Source organism: Panthera onca, chromosome B4 (genome assembly GCF_046562875.1).
Source record: "Panthera onca isolate mPanOnc1 chromosome B4, mPanOnc1 haplotype 2, whole genome shotgun sequence".
Taxonomy (NCBI): domain Eukaryota; kingdom Metazoa; phylum Chordata; class Mammalia; order Carnivora; family Felidae; genus Panthera; species Panthera onca.
The window spans coordinates 66,849,947-66,865,080 of record NC_138345.1 but is presented as its reverse complement, the minus strand read 5'-3'; the positions used below and the strand labels follow the sequence as shown (position 1 = coordinate 66,865,080).

Genomic DNA, 15,134 nt, shown 5'->3' with positions numbered 1-15,134 from the left:
CTTACACCATACACAAAAATAAACTCAAAATGGATGAAAGACCTCAATGTAAGACAGGAAGCCATCAAAATCCTTGAGGAGAAAACAGGCAAAACCTCTTTGATCTTGGCCACAGCAACTTCTTACTCAATGCGTCTCTGGAGGCAAGAGAAACAAAAGCAAATATGAACTACTGGGATCTCATCAAAATAAAAAACTTCTGCACAGCGAAGGAAACAATCAGCAAAATTAAAAGGCAACCGACAGAATGGGAGAAAATATTTGCAAATGACATATCAGATACAGGGTTAGTATCCAAAATCTATAAAGAACTTATCCAACTCAACACCCCAAAAAATATAGAATCCAGTGAAGAAAGGGGCAAAAGACATGAATAGACACTTCTCCAAAGAAGACATCCAGATGGCCAACCGACACATGAAAAAAATGCTCAACATCACTCATCATCAGGGAAATACAAATCAAAACCACAATGAGATACCACCTTAAACCTGTCAGAATGGCTAACATTAACAACTCAGGCAACAACAGAAGTTGGCAAGGATGTGGAGAAAGATGATCTCTTTTGTATTGTTGGTAGGAATGCAAGCTGGTGCAGTCACTCTGGAAAACAGTATGGAGGTTCCTCAAAAAACTAAAAATAGAACTACCCTACAACCCAGAAAATGCACTACTAGGCATTTATCCAAGGGATACAGGTGTGTTTCGAAGGGATACATGCACCCCAGTGTTTATAGCAGCACTATCAACAATAGCCAAAGTATGGAAAGAGCCCAAATGTCCATCGATGGATTAATGGATAAAGAAGATGTGGTATATACGGAGTATTACTTGGCAATCAAAAAGAATGAAATCTTGCCATTTGCAACTATGTGAATGGAACTGGAGGGTATTATGCTAAGTGAAATCAGTCAGTCAGAGAAAGACAAATATCATATGACTTCACTCATATGCGGACTTTAAGAGACAAAACAGATGAACATAAGGGAAGAGAAACAAAACTAATATAAAAACAGGGAGGGGGACAAAACATAAGAGACTCATAAATATGGAGAACAAACAGAGGGTTACTGGAAGGGGTTTTGGGAGGGGGGATGGGCTAAATGGGTAAGGGGCACTAAGGAATCTACTCCCGAAATCATTGTTGCACTATATGCTAACTAATTTGGATGTAAATTAAAAAAAATAAAATTAAAAAAAATAAAAAGAGAAAAAGAAAAAAGAAAAGAAAAAAAGAAAAAAGAAAAAAGAAAATCAGCAATTCACAAAGGAGGGCTGTGAAGAGGAAGAAAGAAGTCAGAAAACTACAAAAAAAGCCAGAAAACAATAAGCCAGTATTAGTAAGTCCTTGCCTATTAACACTTACTCTAAATGTAAATGGATTGAATTCTCCAATCAAAAGGCATAGACAGGACGGATGGATAAAAACAAAAAACAAAAAACAAAAAAACAACAAAAAAAAAACCAAAACAAGACCCAACTATATGCTGCTTACAAGAGACTCACTTCAGCTTTAAGGACACAAATAGATTGAAAGTGAAGGGATGAAAAAAGATATTCCATGTAAATGGAAACCAAAAGACACCAGGAGTAGCCATGCTTATATCAGACAAAACACACTTCTGGTGAAAAATGGTAACAAGAGACAAACAAGGTCATTATATAATGATAATGTGTCCAATGTGTCAAGAAGGTACAATAATTGTAATATATATGCACCCAACAGTGGAGTTGGGTGCATATATAAGCAAATACTAACAAATATTAAATATGGGTGCATATTAAGCAAATACTAACAAATATGAAGGAAGTTACACAATACATGAATAGTTGGGGACTTCAGTATCCTACTTTCAACACAGATAGATCATTCAGACAGAAAATTAACAAGAAACATTGGACTCAAACCATACTTTACACCAAATGGACCTAACAGACATATACAGATATTCTATCCAAAAGCAGTAAACTACATATTCTTCTCAAGCACGCATGGAACATTGTCTGACATATAACACAAAACTAGTCTTAGCAAATTTAAGAAGATTGAAATCATACCAAGTATTTTTTTTTTCATTATAATAGTGTGAAACTAGTATCAATAATAGGAGGAAAGTTGGAAAATTTACAAATATGTGAAAATTAAATAACACGCTCCTGAGCAACCAATATGGGTCAAAAAAGAAATCAAAAGAGAAATTTAAAAATCTTGAAACAAATGAAAATGGAAACTAAACATATGGGATGCTACAATAGCAGTTCTAAGGCGATCATTTATATCAATAAATGCCTGTATTAAAAATGAAAAAAGATGTTTCTAATAAACTTAACTTCGTGCCTCAAAGAACTAGAAAAAGAAGAAAAAATAAAGCCCACAGTTAACAGAAGGAAGGACATAACTAATATCAGAGCAAAAATAAATGAAATAGAGACCAAAAGAACAATAAAAAAGATCAACAAACCTAAGAGCTAATAATTTGAAAAGATAAACAATATTGATAAACCTTCAGCTAGACTAAGGGAAAAAGAAAGAAGACTCATGAATAAAATTAGAAATGAAAGGGGAGATATTACAACTGATACATCTAAAATATATACGTTCTTAAAAAACTATTGTGAACAATGTTATACTAATAAATTGGATAACCTAGAAGAAATGGATGACTGCCTAGAAATAACCAATTTACCAAGACTGAATTATGAAGAAAGAAAATATGAAAAGACCAATAACAAGAAAGGAGATTAAATTAGTAATGAAAAACCTTCCAGGAAAGAAAAGCCAAAACCAGTTGGTTTCACTGGTTAATTTCTAACAAACATTTAAAGAAGAATTAACGTCAGTCTTCTTAAATTCTTCCAAAAAATCAAAGAGGAGAGAGCACTCCCAAACTTATTTTATGAGGCCAGCACTACCCTGATAACAAAACAAGATAAGGACTCTACAAAATAAGAAAACTATAGACCAATATCCGAGGTAAATATAGATGTAAAAATTCTCAACAAAACTAACAAACCAAATTTAACAGCTCATTAAAAGAATCATTCTATGATTAAGGGAGATTTATTCCTGGGATGTGTTCAACATATGCAAATCAATAAATGTGATGCACCACATGAATAGAATAAAAATCGTATGATTATCTCAATAGATGAAGAAAAAGCATTTGAAAAAATACAACATGCTCTCATGACAAAATCTCCCAATAAGGTGGGTATGTAAGGAACATACCTCAACATTATAAAAGGCCATATATGACAAACGCACAGCTAACATAATACTCAACAGTGAAAAGTTGAAAGTGAAAGCTTTTTATCTAAGATCTCAAGAACAAGACAAGAGTGCCTAATCTGACCACTGTTATTCAACATAGTACTAGAATTTCTAGCCAGAGCAATTAGGCAATATAAAGAAATAAAAGACATCCAAATCAAAAGGGAAGAAGTAAATTGTCTTTGTTAGTAGATGGTATGATCTTACATATATATAGAAAAGCCTGAAGGCTCCACCAAAACATTCAGGACAAATCAATGAATTAAATGAAGTTGTAGGATACAAAACCAACATACAGAAATTAACTGCATTTCTATACACTAACAACAAAGTATCTGAAAAAGAAGTAAAATAATCTTATTTACAATACCATTGAAAACCATAAAGTACTTAGATATAAATTTGACCAAGGGGGTGAGAGATCTGTATATTGAAACTATATGACTTTGATGAAAGAAACTAAAGAAGACACAAATGGAAAGACATCCCAAGTTCATGGATTGGAAGAATTAATATTACTAAAATGTCCAAACTACCCAAAGCTGTCTATAGATTCAATGCAATTCTGGTCAAAATCTCAATGGCATTTTTTACAGAAATAGAAAAAAAAACAATCCTAAAAATTGTGTGGAGCCACAAACTGACCTGAATAGAGAAAGCAATCCTGAGAAAGAACAAAGCTGGAAGCATTAACTTCTGATTTCAGCTATACTGCAAACCTATAGTCACCAAAACAGTATGATGCTAGCATAAAAATAGACATAGACCAGTGGAATAGAATCAAAAGACCAGAAATAAACCCCTGCATATGATCAGAGGTTTATTATTAAATTATTATTTAATTATTATTATTAAATAAACCCCTGCATATTTGACAAGGGAGCCATGACTATACAATGAGGAAAGGATAGTCTCTTTAATAAAGGTTTAAAAAAAAAAAAAACTAGATGACCACAGGTAGAAAAATGAAATTGGAACTGTATTTACACCACTCACAAAAAATGAACTTGAGATGGATTGAAAACTTGAATGTGAGACCTGAAACCATAAAAGTCCTAGAAGAAAGTAGGGGAAAAGCTCCTTGGCATTGGTCTTGGCAATGATTTTTTGGATATAACACCGAAAGCACAAACAGCAAAAGCAAAAATCAATAAGTGGGACTACATCAACATATAGAAGGGGAGAAAATATTTGCAAATCTTATATCTAGTAAGGGTTTAATATCCAAAAAATATAAAGAACACATACAGCTCATTAGCAAAAACTCAAACAGTCTGATTTAAAAATGGGCAGAGAATTGAATAGACACTTTTTTCAAAGACAAATGGCCAACGGGTACATGAAAAGATGGTAACATCACTAAATGCAAACCATATCGACAATGAGATATCACCTAACACTTGTGAGAATGACTGGTATCAACAAGACAAAAGATAACAAGTGTTGGCAAGGATGTAGAGAAAAGGGGATCCTTGTGCACTGTTAGTGGGAATGTAAATTGGTTTAGCCATTATGGAAAACAGTATGGAAGCTCCACAAAAAATTAAAAAGAACTATCATATGATCCAGCAATACCACTTCTGGGTATATATAACTAAAGGAAATGAAAACAGGATCTTGAAGAGATATCTGTATTCCCATGTTCATTGCAGCATTATTTGCAATAGCCAAAATATGAAAACAACCTCAGTGTCCATCAACAGTTGAATGGCAAGAGAAGATATAGTACACACACACACACACACACACACACACACACACACACACACACAGGAAACTTCTTCAGCCAAGAGAAAGAAGGAAATCCTGGTATCTATGACAACATGAATGGATCTTGAGGGCATTATGCTAAGTGAAATATCTGACAAAGAAAGATGAATACTATATGATAACACCTACATGTAGAATCTAAAAAAGCCAAACTTATAGAAACAGAGAATAGAATGGTGGTTACCAGGAGCCAGAGAGTAGAGGAAATGGGAAGATGTTGGTCAGGAGCACAAAATTCTAGTTAGAAGATGATTAAGTTCAGGGAATCTAATGCACAGTGTCATGATGACCGTTAACAATAACATACACTTGGAAGTTGTTGAGAGAGTAAATCTAAAATGTTCTCACCATAATAAAGTAATGATAAATATGTGAAGTGATAAAGTCATCAGGTAACATTTCAGTGATCATTTTGCTATATATAAGTATATCAAATCAACATTTTTATATCTTAAACTTACGCAATGTTGTATGTCAATTTTATTTCAGTAAAACTGAAAAAAAAACCAAAATAATGCCACTGGACTGTACACATAAAAATGGTTAAAATGGCAAATTTTATGCCACGTGTATTTTACCAAATCTTTAAAAAGTGGGAAAATAAAGAAAGTACATAAATCCCAGTGTTTGCCCTCAGAGAGACCTATGTTATTTTGCAATGAACCTAAATCACTGAGAAACCTGTTTTTAGTTATGAAATTTACTGTTGGCTAAGCAAAAGGTCAACTGCAACTTAGTTAAGAAGAAATGAGACTGAAACTCTGTTTTTTAAGGCTAAATGTGTTTTAAAATAATTACTGTTAAAAGTCATTTTATCTTCATTATATAGCTTCTAGAAATATGAAAATTTGTATTTATATTTAAAATTTTATAAGACAAATATCTCATATGCAAAATAATATGCAAAAAAGCATAGAATGTACATAAATGTATATGTAAACCAAGAGAGACTAAATGTAGTATTTATTTCTTATATCCTAAACACTGCTGATTTTTTTCAAGAACATTTGAAAATAATCTCATAAGTGTTTATGATTTCAAAAAAAGCTGTAACAACCTACTTCAAATTATTTGCCAATAAACATTTCTTCTTCAAATATTCGTATTAATGAGAATTATTATGTAATGGTTTATTGCATTAATTTAGGGAAGCAGAATATTGATTAAGTACTACTTTGGCAGAAACAAAAACTGTAAAGTGAATACAGGATCGAGTTTTATGTACCTACAGAATAAATTTCATCAGTCACTAACAGACTTTATTAAAATCTCCCTGTTTTCACTTTTTATGACTGAAAGACTTCTTGATAGAGGGTGGATCTCATTGTTATTTTCATGGGGGAAAAGGAGTGGATTTTGTTAAGGTGCATATCTAATAATATCATTTGTATTCAAAAGAAAAAAGTGAACTGAGGAAAATAAATGTTCTAATTAAGCAAATTGGGACACTTACATTTTATTTTATTTTAATTATTTTTAACGTTTATTTATTTTTGAGACAGAGAGAGACAGAGCATGAACGGGGGAGGGTCAGAGAGAGTGGGAGACACAGAATCTGAAACAGGCTCCAGGCTCTGAGTGGTCAGCACAGAGCCCGACGCGGGGCTCGAACTCACGGAGTGCAAGATCATGACCTGAGCCAAAGTCGGACACTTAACCGACTGAGCCACCCAGGCGCCCCGACACTTACATTTTAAATCACATCTTCAGAGAGTGTTGCTGTGGCTCACTTTGCAAGCTGGGAAACCTGAATTCCTAAGAAATTGTGAAATCTCCTCAATATCAGCCCAGATACTGTCTTCTAATACTTAAACAATGTTAATAATGAGAACCAGATAAAAGAAAATCTGGGCCTTAGTTCAATAGAAATAAATATTGTGCTAGATAAATTAGTTTCAAAACAGCTTCCTCTCATCCTATTTCATTAATGATTGGATACAATAACTACTAGAACATTTGATACATTTTAGCAAAGAAAAATGTTACCTCTAATGTAGATTTAGTACTCTAAATCTATGGGATGATATATGGTGAAATGTTTTGTTTTGCTCAGATATAACTTTAAAAAATATTTTGGCAATTTTAGGCTATTGGAGACTGAAATTCCTGAATAATGTGACTGTATTGTAATCTTCAAACTGATGACTGAAACTCATTGTTCGCTACTGTTAGCCATCTTGACCCTTAGGAAAAGTTTTCCACTTGAATACAGATCCCGAATTTCTTTTGTCAATTCTTGGTGCAGTTTCTCTGTCTTCCCAACTACCCAAGGGTAGATTTGTGATCTGCTTTTGCATTCACTAATCCACTAATTTATGACCCATTAGTCATGTTGTAGTTCTTCAGCCATTAAACCTCAAAAGTCCAATCTTTTACTTGTTTAGTTCACCTGCTAACAAAACATTATTATATGCTAACATTCACCTAAATGGGGAATTGAAACATTTTGGTGGGGTTTGGGGGCACAGAGAGTGAGGAGAGGGAAGGAGAGAGTGGGGAAGGAACAAAGAGGGAAGGAATGGAAAGAAGGGAGGGAAGGAAGAAAGACGTAAGAAATAGGTGTTTATTAACAAAAGGTAGCAAAATCTTGGGTCTTTCATATTACTTTTTCTTCTTTTTAATCATCCAGAGGACCATTTGTATACTTCACATATTTCTCCTCAGCAACAGTCTCCAGTTGGTCACCAACTCACTATGTAATTCTGTTCCCAGAGCTCTTGCTCTCACTACCCTTCCTTGGTAGAAATATCTTGGGACAGAAATTTTAACCATGATATTGTTACTACTCAATCCTTATGCCTTAATACTTAACATTCAACAGATCTGAAATAGATTCAGACTTCCCATAATTGTGTATGAAAAGAAAACTTGTGCAAATTTTTGTCTATCTTTGACTTTGGGGGTTGAGAAGTAAAAGGTTAGGAAAGTGAGAGGACTGTATTATAAGGGTTGAATTAAATTTGACTAAACATTTTGTAAAAGAAACAGACAACAGAAAAAACAAAAGGAGGAAAAAGAGGCATAGAATGGCCAGGATATTATACTTCATATCTTGGGAACATTAATGTATATTATTTTTTGTCAGTACTCTTTTTTTTTAAATTTTAAGTGTTTATTAAAGCCCTGCTATAAGATACTATGTAGGATAGACAGTAAGACATAATCACTCTCAATGTAGAGCTTATGTTAAATTTGGTTATAAACAAAAACATGCAATCAACTTCAATAAAAGTAGGAAAAAGTGCCTCAAGAAAAGCAAGAAATGCTGTAGATGTTCAAAAGGAGGAAAACCATGATATAACAGTGTGTCATTTGACCCAGGTTTTGAAAGTTAATTAGGATTTTAACAGTTGTCATGAATTAGATGTTTCTCCCATGACTAAATAGATCAGAAATGCCTCAGATTCAAGTACACATACAATTATTGTTTTTCTTTTTGGACACTTCTAAGCAAGGTTGCCCTATCCACCTTTCCTCTAATACACCACTCTGAGAAAAGCAAACATTTATTAGACTCACCTCCACTAATATTATGTCATTGATATATCCCGGAAATAACAGTACCCATCCCCTAGGTCCTTAAGCAGTGCTAAAGTGTTCTTCATGCTGGAGTTCTTTGAATTACTTTTTTTTTTTTTTTTTAATAAAAGTTTAAACATTTGTTTGTTTATTTTTGAGAGAGAGAGTAAGCAGAGGAGGGGCAGAGGATCCAAAGCGGGCTCTATGCTGACAGCAGTGAGCCTGATGCAGGGCTTGAACTTACAAACTGTGAGATCATGACCTGAGCTGAAGTCAGATGCTCCACTGACTGAGCCACCCAGGCACCCCTCTTTGAGTTTTTAAAAATTTTTGGTACTTTGTGGGTCTGTCTGGCATTTGTCTAATTTCCACCTAAGGAACTTGTCTCCTCTTTATAAGTAAATGGTACATTTTCCTTATATATGTAATATAAGCTTATATGTTAAATTTTAGTCTGTTAATGCTCCTTGAGAAATATAAAAGATGACATAACTTCTATTATAATCATTACTTCTCATTCTCTTTTGTCAGCAGATATTCTGAAATTATAAAAAAAAAACATTTTATTTATCAGTTCAGTAATTGTTTACTACTTCATTCCAGGAGAGTATATTCAAGTACCATGTAGCTTAATCTTCTAGACTAAATGTAAATACTGCTTAATAAAGTAGTTATGAACCACATTTTTAAGTTAAATGAAAGAGAAAAATCCTAAATTTGATTGTATGTAAGAATGATAGCATGATTAAAAAGATTGTAAAGAAAATTAAATATAGATAGTTACCTCTGACTATCTTTTAATGTATAAACAGCACTTACTGATTATGCTCTGCATAAGTCATGCTAAATAGAATATTTTGAATAATTAAATTGGAGTTCAAAGAGATTAGAGACTTTAATACTTTGAGTTACATAGCATTTCAGAGCCCGAAGTTAGAGTTCATCAAATCTCTGGATATAAATCCCTCTGCATTCACTGCCTCTTATTTTCAGATTAACAAAATAATCACATTAAAAACATCTACCTGTGATTGAAAAGAAAAAATAAACCACTGTTTGACCTTAAATGTTTTCTCAGACAATCATAGTAATTAAATCTTCTTGAGCGCTGTCCCAGATTTATGGGGAATAACAAACTATGATTCTTTTATAGTTTGCATTCACTTTCAAAAATTTCTGTCTTTTTCAATTGTTTTTCTTAGTTAGATGAGCTTATGACATGAAACTTCTTCTTTTAACAGTGCCAGCATTTAATCCATGCTTTCTGGGATGGCATTTCCACTCATGCCTTTAATGATTTAGCCTATGCATTTTTACTTTTTTTTTTTTTTAACTGAAGTATAGTTGACTAGCCTATGTTATTTTTTACCATAAAGTGAGTTAATATTGATTTTTAGTTGAGAATCTTATGACCTCTTGAAATAATGATGGATCCTGAGGCATCTTTAGCAAGGGTTAAGTATCTCTGGACTTACTACTTTGTTTTTTGTTTTGTTTTGCTTTTTGTTAATTTAAAATACACTAATTATTATGCATTAGTCACTATTCTACACATATTATATGTTCTTAATTTTTCTGTATGAAAACACATAAAGTTGGCATTAGTATTCCTATTTTATAGGTGAGAAAACTTAGGTTGAAGTCAAGCAGCTGACTACAGCTAACATTTGAACTTATGTGTGTCTGACTCTAAAGTCATTTTCACTTGGGTATTGCTAGCAGCAGGGCATATTTCTCTAAAAAATTACTACTCTCTTGCCTGACCTTGCAAGTATCACCATCTAGGGTTGTTTGGTATGCTAAATCTGTATTAATATTAAGCTATTGTTCAGAAGCAGAGGTCCATACAATGCTAGGGGAACATGGCAATCCCAGGCAATTTTAGCATAGTACTGCCTGTCATTCATTTATGTTAATGTGAAGGAAACTATATTCTTGTGTAACATTGAAATTCCTTTAAACTATGTTCAGATCACTTTCAGATTAGAATATGTTCTCTATTCTTTCGTATTCTTCTAAAACCCACTTATCTATAAAGTTTTAAAAAATCCCTAAAAATATTCCCTTAATTTAAAATCAGTCTTCCTGAAGAGATATAAAACAAGCAAATCTTAATTTTAACAATGGATTATGGCGTTAAAAATCATTATTTAACCTTTATGTTGTCAAAAAAAGAGACTGTATTCTGCAACAGTGCAAGATTTTTGGTTTAAGTAGTTCAACAGAATGAACAAAACACTTAAATAACACCAAAAGCACCCACATTGACAAACTGCATTGCAGGCCAAGATGTGTATGTGTCAAATGAGTTTTGTAGATACTTAAAAATCTGAACATCCTAGGGCACCTGGGTGGTTCAGTTGGTTAAGCATCCAACTTCAGCTCAAGTCATGATCTCCTGGTTCGTAGGTTGAAGCCCCACATTGGGCTCTGTGCTGACAGCTCGGAGCCTGGAGCCAGCTTCAGATTCTGTGTCTCCCTCTCTCTATGCCTCTCCCCTGTTCAGTCTCTGTCTCTGTCTCTCAAAAATAAATAAACATTAAAAAATCGTTTTTTTAAAAAAATCTGCACATTCCTTTGAATTGTTTCTATATAAATACGTCCCAAATCCAGGATTTCCTATTTGGAGGGATAGAAGAACTATGTTATAGTAGACCATCATTTAAGCCACACATATAAAACCAGAGAATGACTATTAGAGAACCAGGAGCATGTGAGATCAGGAGGGAGGTTAGAAGACCTAGTTTGCCTCCTCTCTCCATGGCAGACAGAGTACCCTCATAGTCAATAAAGTATTTTCAGTGAGATCCTTGCTTTCCTTTGCTTTGCTTTTTTTTTTTTTTTTTCTTTTTCCTTTCTTTTGCCTCAGCTGTCAGATTTAAAAATGAGGATGTGGCTTGGAAAAGGACCTAAGTAAGAATATAGGGGAATGCAAGTTAAATATCTCAATTACCATTTTCCTCTGGGTTTCTAGCTTTCAGACTTTTTGATTCTTAATGAATCTCTAAGTGCAAAAAAAAAAAAATAGGGAGAGCCTCTGAAGGACAAAGAATGTGCTTATTTAAGTAAGATGCAGGCTACCCGGACCATTGCCTGAGTGGAATGTTGGTCTGAAAGGGTTGCTGGAATAAAGGAAGAATGTGATATGCTTAATTCAGGGCTACTCATGGAGCCCCATACCCAGTTGGTTACACATACACTGGTCTTGCTGCCCCCAAATTAGACAAATCTGGGCTTAGGGAGTAAGAGTTATTACTAGAACAGACTTCGCCCATGTTGAGTTACTATTGAACAAATCTTTATAGAATATAAGCTAGAAAGGGCATCTGCATATCTGTATGTCACTGGTGGTACCTACTGAATCTAAAGAATAGTATATTATAACAGTGCAATGAACACCTGATGAATGATTGAATAAATGAGTGGATGAACATCTCCATAGATTTGGTTTCTACTGCCAAATCAGTCTGGCTCCATATACTAATTAGGAAGCAAACTATTTATTTTGCTGCATGCACTAGATATGTCACGTAATCCTCTTTATGATATTTGCCACTTCACATGTCCCTTGTAAAAGAAATGATTTTTGCCATGAAGAAGGCTCAGTTATATGGCTGTAGCTAATTCACTTCTTTTCCTTTGCTTTATAACTATTAGACTAAAAGCAAGTAAACTTTGCATAAATATCTTTGGGCAATTGGCTGACAATTGAAAGTATACATTTTGGTACTTCCTGTGTAGTAGTTGGTACAGTTCAGTTTTTTAAAACTCTCTTAAAGAATCTATAAATGTAAACAATTTCCTATAGCTTTCTTTTGCTTGGGAAAATATTTAGGATAATTTTTTTCGTATTTAACTCTTCTATGGGTTAATTTATGAAAATAATAATGGAAATAATCTTCCTTTGCTTCTAAAAGTTTTCCTCAATTTATGAGCCAATTATTAGGTTGCACCATATGGAATTAGAATTTTTGTAGGTCAAAAAGTCAAATAATAGGGATTTCAAATGGTAATCTAATATAATGATAAATATTCTTAAAGTTGACTTTTACACTTGATCTTAGCCAAAAGGCCGAGAAGCGATTAAAGTTGACTTTTAAGAAGTTTGCATTCTCATCAGGTTAGCCATACTTTGATTATTCCACTACATTATTCTTATTACTTGGAAATAAATATAGTCCCTGCTCTTCAGGGGGCAGTGCACATCTCTCCTTTGGTGCCTAGGAATAACATTCTAAAAATATAATTTCGATAATAGTTCATATCTCCTTAGTTGAGTATTTCTTCTTTTTGCTACATATTTATTTAAAGAATATTAGCAATGACTTATGCATTGAGGACTCAAATTTAATTCTTGCTATTCATGAGAAAAATCAGATGACATGATTGGTCCCAGTGTGTACATTTATATGAATTATTAATAGCTAGACCTTATGGCTTTCAGATTGCTAACTTCTTATCACTATGGTTACACAGCAGTACTTAGCAGTACCTTATTCTTAAATTTAACACATATCATGTTTAAATCTAGTTAATATTGCTGTGAAATTTTTATAACCATTGTTGAAAATTAAATTCCAGATGACTATGAAACATTTCACATTTTGGGTGATCATTCCAGACTCCAAGCACAAGAGACAGAGCCAACATTTCTCAACACTTTCTCCTTCTTTCTACTTTTGTCTCTATTAAAGAAAAAAATAGAGATACCATGAGTATAAACCCTAAGAAATGTTAATACATTTTACCAAAGCAATCATAAACTGTCAGATTTTTAAATGTTAATACAGAAAAGTGGGAGTAGAATACAAATTATAAGTGTACCCTGAGACATTTGTAATATAAATATAAAAAGCCATAATCACTGCGAATTGATTTGATCTGAAATAATTTTAATTTTACTATTATAACTAATAGTTTTAAATATAGATGCATTTGAAGTCATCCCAGATTACAAAGAAAAACAATTATGATAATTGTTTAAATAATAATTATTATTTAAATTATAATGTGATACCTATGAATTTATTCCAATATCTTTTCCACAGCAAATAGTGGTGATTCTAAATGTTACTTAGAGAAGAGTAAATTGAAACTAGTTAGTGCTTCTTCTTTGATAACTGCTAATTATAAGGAATCTATTTATTTTGTTGCTTGTAGTAGGTATGTTGCAGGATCCCCTCTCTGATGGGCCAGAGCAAGTAAGCTAATAACATTCTGACATGGTAACTGGTCTACCTGAAATATTTAGAAGATGATCTGAATAGGTCTATATGTCTAGAAAGGAAAGTTCAGTAGAGGGTACTTTAAGTCCTTATCAATTCTGTAAAACTCTAGTAGGACCAGAGGAACTTGAGCTAGCTTAAAACGTTAAACTTCAGGCCTATGAGCTGGAAAGGATCACATGCAAATTAATCACATAAACATTGGGTATAAGGTCCTCATCTGTTATGTTTCCGAAGACACTCACTATCATCCCAACTTCTCTGGATATAGCTTTTCCAGAGAGTTTGGTGGTGGCTTCATAATATTTTTAAATGCGTATATTAATAAAACCTATCAAAATATCCTTAGTTGCCATGTACCTCATTGGACACATATAGAATGTGTTGTTTTTACCATTTTACATGATTTTTAAACAATAATTGAGAGAAAATGGGACTTTAATAAAGCAATATTTGTTGAGTCCTTATAAATATAAAATTGTATAATTTTTTTTATAATTTCATCTGTATTCCCTTTACATAAATTTTCAAACTAGCAGTTTTCATATTCTATTACATCATTTGATTAACAAATAGCTCAAATAATAAGTTATGTGGACATATTTGCTGTTCCTCATTTTGCATCATAATATGTTTATGATTTGGCATTTTGCTTAAATCTCACATTGATTGAATTTTAAATACTTTGTGGCTAAACACCATGTTTGTTTTGTTTTGTTTTGACTTTTATTTCAAGAGTGCTTATTCAAAATGTTATTAGACTTATAAACCCAATAAAAACTTCAGCATTGCAAAAACATATTTACTTTGCCTTATAATGAAGAGCCATTTTGAAATAAATTTCCCTATCTATTCATCAAAGAGAACTGACATATTTCAAAAAGCGTAGCAAAATCATAAATAGTGTAAATTAGCCTTTTAAAGAAGTTACAGAGTTTTTCTCCTCCAAGTTCTTCTTACAAAGAAAGCACATGGAAGGAAGCCTTACATGCATTAATACCTTCGAGGCCCTTATAAGTTGCTCCAGTGAACTAAGTGGTGCTCCAGTTACTAAGAGAAGTACTTCTAGGTAAACCCAAGATGGTTTCTTGAGTGTTTAACAGAATACGATTTCTAAAATTTACATAATTATGTACTTGTTATTTATTAATTTTGTGAAAATAATAAAAATTTGCTATGTGGTATAAAATCACAAGTATCTTAGCTGGTTAAATAGGAATTCCTTTGCATCTGTTTTTTTTTTTTTTTTTTTTTTTTAAGATGTTGCTTCTTCACATAGGTAGAGAACTTAAGCCTAAGTAGAGGTGATTTTTTTGTGTGTAACAGTTTATTGAGTGCCTACTATGTGC

General features: G+C 32.9%; 1 protein-coding gene and 1 pseudogene across 1 annotated transcript in view; one reads left to right on the top strand and one right to left on the bottom strand.

Annotated features, from left to right (window-relative positions):
• ABCD2 (ATP binding cassette subfamily D member 2) overlaps positions 1-15,134 on the top strand; it is a 66,744-nt gene that overhangs the window by 26,306 nt on the left and 25,304 nt on the right. The gene's annotated exons all lie outside the window — the stretch shown is intronic.
• LOC132660541 (U2 spliceosomal RNA) lies at positions 12,565-12,644 on the bottom strand (annotated as a pseudogene).